The sequence below is a fragment of the Tamandua tetradactyla genome, chromosome 1, assembly GCF_023851605.1.
Source record: "Tamandua tetradactyla isolate mTamTet1 chromosome 1, mTamTet1.pri, whole genome shotgun sequence".
Lineage (NCBI taxonomy): Eukaryota > Metazoa > Chordata > Mammalia > Pilosa > Myrmecophagidae > Tamandua > Tamandua tetradactyla.
The window spans coordinates 173097059-173101888 of record NC_135327.1 but is presented as its reverse complement, the minus strand read 5'-3'; the positions used below and the strand labels follow the sequence as shown (position 1 = coordinate 173101888).

The following is a 4830-nucleotide window of genomic DNA, read 5'->3' as shown; positions in this document are numbered from 1 at the left end:
GTTCCTTGTCTTTTGGTTGTATAACCTTTGCTTCCCTTGCTTGGTGTCGGCCTGATAGCTCAGTTGGTCAGGATAAGGTATTAATGAAGATGAGATTGCTGTTTTAGTCCCTGAGGAGCATCTTTGTGGCACTAAAAGACAAGCTCTTTTACAGTTAAAAGTGCCATTCATTAGGTTGAGAACTTGGAAAAGGTTCTTAACATCTTTGAGCCTCAGTTTCCTTATATATGAAATGGGAAAAAAGGTAAACAATTGGGGACAGGTGTATAGTTGGCTATCAACAAGTGACTTTTCCTTTTGGGGTCTCTGAGTAGGTCCCATAAATAGCATTCCTTTTCCCATCCTGCATCCCAGGTTCTGGTCAAAATGAGAAATGAGACAGAATAGCAAGCTGTCAGAAACCAAAATATCATTGTGCTGGTTTGAAATGATGTATGTACCCTAGAAAAGCCATGTTTTAATCCTAATCCAATTTTGTAAAGGCAGCTGTTTCTTCTAATCCCTATTCAGCATTGTATGTTTGAAACTGTAATTAGATCATCTCCCTGGAAATGTGATGTAATTGAGAGTAGTTGTTAAACTGGATTAGGTGGCGACATGTCTCCACCCATTCGAGTGGATCTTGATTAGTTTCTATAAAACAGGAAACATTTTGGACAATGAGAGATTCAGAGAGAGCAGAGAATGTTGCAGCACCATGAAGCAGAGAGTCCATCAGCCAGCACTTTGGAGATGAAGAAGGAAGATGCCTCCCGGGGAGCTTCATGAACCAGGAAGCCAGGAGAGAGAGCTAGCAGATGACCCTGTGTTCGCCATGTGCCCTTCCAGCTGAGGGGAAACCATGACCGTGTTCGCCATGTGCCTTCTTGGATGAGAGAGAGACCGTGAATTTCATCAGCCTTCTTGAACCAAGGTATCTTTCCCTAGATACCTTTGATTGGACATTTCTTTAGACTTGTTTTAATTGGGACATTTTCTCGGCCTTAGAGTTGTAAACTAGCAACTCATTAAATTCCCCTTTTTAAAAGCCATTCCGTTTCTGGTATTTTGCATTCTGGCAACTAGCAAACTAGAACAATCATCTTGACTGCTAATAAGGGCTGCTTATTGTGAGAGCTAATGAGGCTGCTAAAGGAGTTTCAGAATTAGACAGACTTATTCACCCTGGCACAAATAACATTCAACCAGGACAAGACTTCCCGTGTTGAGGGTTGGGTAGAGGTGGGAAGGGAACCCTGCCCCTGGAGGAGCTCAGCAACATGATATCTTCATTGGAGGCAGGCAGAGAAAACGCTGAGTATGTCCTGTGTTTTCTTCACTAATTCACCAATCAGATTAAGCCAACCACTAATAAGGAAGAACAAGAAAAGGAGTAAAGAGAGTACAGGAGTGTCAAACCTCCGAAGGGACAAAAACCTTAGAAGCATTTCCCTTTACCTATCCCCCTTTACTTCATTTTGTGCCTAGTACCTTTTAGCCACTTGCTCATGGAGGTTATATGTGTCAGTGTGGAACTGTGGGCAGCTTCAGAGCCAAAAGTTATATGGGGGGAGGGAAGGAAAAAGTTGGGTTAAGTCATTGGTAGAGAGAGGGATCGGCACCCTGAATCCAAAAGAAAAGCCTACGTTCCTAGCCATGGTTTAAAGGTCTGACCAGAGAATCAGTGTTCAGAGAACCATTTTAACTGGAGGGCACTGCAGGAGCATAATAAAAATTTCCAGACATGGGGCAGCATCTTATATGCCAAATCACAAGACCATGGGTGGGCAACAGGGTTCTAGAATCACTCTGATCTGATGTGTGGGTCCCTGAGTAATATTTACTGAGAGGAGTTTGGACTACAGTTGGGTTATATACCCTCTACCCTAGTTTTTTTAGTCTTTAAAATAATAATTAAAATAGTGTAATTATAAAAATAATACATACTCAGTATGAAAAATTCAGAAATACAGAGATGTATAAAGAAGGAGACAAAAATAACCCATCTCACCACAAAGAAAATTGATGTTAAATTTGAGTTATTTCCATCCAAGTCTTTCTTCTGTGCATATTTTTACACAGTTGAGATGATTGTCTATACATTTTAATTTTGCATGCTGCATTTTTTAACTTAATATTATAATATAATCATTTTCCCATGTTATTTAAAGTTCTTAGTAATTAAACATCATTTTAAATGACATTTTCCCAGGTTTGAAGCACATCTGGATCAATTTATACCAATTTATGAAAATCCCAAGAGTCTGGAAAGACCCTCTTCTAAGTATCTACCTTTTTTTCAGGTTAGTGATAAGGGTTCATGGGCATTCCCAAGGACCAGGGCTCTATAGGAGCCTGTGAATGATAACTGCAACACAGTACTTAATATTCTGGAAATTTTTTACTGCCACCACTACAAAAAAAAAAAAAAACAATTAAAAGCATTTGCCTTTCTTATCTAAGCACATCATTGTTGCACACACAAAAGAACAAGCTTCTTTATAGAAGCCATGAATGGTTCTGGGTCTATATTTGGGGAAAAGAGAATCTACTAGATAAATCATCTCCTGGAAATATAGTGACATCACTACTAGAAGTCACAGGTATCCAATTATTTTTCTTAAGTCTAGACTCTAGAATGTATTATATGTGTTTTGTACATGATAATTTATTATATTGTAGTTGACATTCAATTTCATACATGGTCATTTTTTCTTCCTCCCCCAAAAGAGTATGAGAGATTACTGAAATTTAGGAAGGAGACTCCTCCATTTTCAAATCTCCAAATTTTTTAATACAACTTGTTGTAAATTGTGTTACTCTTCTCCAAACATTCCAGTTTTCCTCTATGTAGTGCTTCTACTTGTTAGATAATTATACCTCCTTGCTCTGTTGCTTTAGTCAATGAAATGTGGGTAGTCAATGAAATGTTTGTTCTTGTAGCATAACAAAACTTTCCTAATTGATATGCCACTATAATATCATTTCCTTCACAAAATACAGTAAAGGGTAACTTTGAGTGACTCCTTCTGACTTTAAAAGATGGTTACTATAAACGTGATAAGCCAAAATGTAGATGCTAATCAATAAGTAAAAGTCACTTACTCGCTACATGACATGTTTCCACACACAAGCTCACTACTTACACAGTTCAAATTTATGGTTCAGTTACTATGTGACACTGATCTTTTAAGGCACTGAGGAAAAATCAAATACCAAGTGCATACTGTATTTGTATTCAATGAATGCTCAATAAATTTTTGTGAAGTAATTAATAAAAAGATGTTTAGTTTGCTAGCCTGCTGAAAGCAGATACCATGAAATGGGTTGACTTAACAATGAGAATTTATTAGCTTACAGTTTTGAGGTTGGGAGAAAATGTGCAAATCAAAGCATCATCAAGGTGACACTTTCTTCCCAAAGACTGGCTGCCAGTGATCCTTGACTACTCTGACACATGGCAAGGCACAAAGCACATGGCAGCATCTGCTGGTCTCTCCCTTCTCTTCCAAGTTTCCTTGCTTTCAGGTTCTTGCTCCTTGGCTTTCTCTCTCTTTGTTTGAGTTTCATTTTCTAATAGAGGACTCCAATAAAAGAATTAAGACCTGCCCTGGGCCGTGCCTTAATTGAAGTAACCTCACCAAAAGGTCTCTTCCTTACAATGGGTCCAACCCACAATTCCATAGTTGGTATCCAATCAATGGCTCACAATATCATCACATAGTTCTATATTCATCACCATGATCATTTCTCAGAACATTTACATCACTCCAGGAAAAGAAATAAAAAGAAAAAAGAACAAACTCATACATACCATACTCCTTACCCCTCACTCTCATTGACTACTAGTATTTCCCTCTACCCAATTTCTTGTAATATTTGTCCCCCTATTATTTATTTATTTTTAATCCATATTTTTTACTCATCTGCCCATACTGTAGGTAAAAGGAGCATCAGATGTGGCCTCTCTCTCCAGCCAACACAACAAGCAAACTCACCGCCCTCCCCCTGTCTACGTGAGACATGACTCCCAGGGGTACTAACCTCCCTCGCAACGTGGGATAGAAATACTAGAATGAGCTGGGACTCAGCATCAAGGGATTGAGAAAATCTTCTCGACTAAAAGTGGGAAGAGTGAAATGAGACAAAATAAAGTATCAATGCCTGAGAGATTCCAAACAAAGTCAAGAGGTTATCCTGGAGGTTATTCTTAAGCATCAAATAGATATCATCTTGTTAGTCAAGATATAGTGGAGAGGCTGGAGGGAACTGCCTGAAAATGTAGAGCTGTGTACCAGTAGCCATGTTTCTTGAAGATGATTGTATAATGATATAGATTTCACAATGTGTCTGTGTGATTGTGAAAGCCTTGTGTCTGATGCTCCTTTTATCTACCTTATCAACAGACGAGTAAAACATAAAAATAAATAATAGGGGGAACAAATGCTAAAATAAATTTAGTAGACTGAAATGCTAGTGATCAATGAAAGGGAGGGGTAAGGTATATGGTATGTATGAATTTTTTTCTGTTGTCTTTATTTCTTTTTCTGAATTGATGCAAATGTTGTAAGAAATGATCATAAGTATGCAACTATGTGATGATATTGTGAATTACTGATTATATATGTAGAATACAATGATCATATATTAAGAATGTTTGTGCCTGTTTTATATTTTTTTAAATTAAAAAATTAATTTAAAAAAATTGAGCGTCAGAACAAGATTTTCACAATCACACAGTCACTTACGAAAACTATATCATTATACAATCATCTTAAAGAAACATGGCTACTAGAACACAGCTCTTCAGTTTCAGGCACTTCCCTCTAACCTCTCTAATACCAAAGGATT

The 4830-nt window shown here is 37.6% G+C and overlaps 1 long non-coding RNA gene across 1 annotated transcript; it reads left to right on the top strand.

Moving 5' to 3' along the window:
- The first annotated feature begins 442 nt into the window (after positions 1-442).
- On the top strand, positions 443-4588 carry LOC143687330 (uncharacterized). Its single transcript, XR_013177493.1, has 3 exons — positions 443-913; positions 2192-2282; positions 3921-4588. It is a non-coding gene; the product is annotated as an uncharacterized LOC143687330 (long non-coding RNA).
- Positions 4589-4830: the final 242 nt, after the last annotated feature.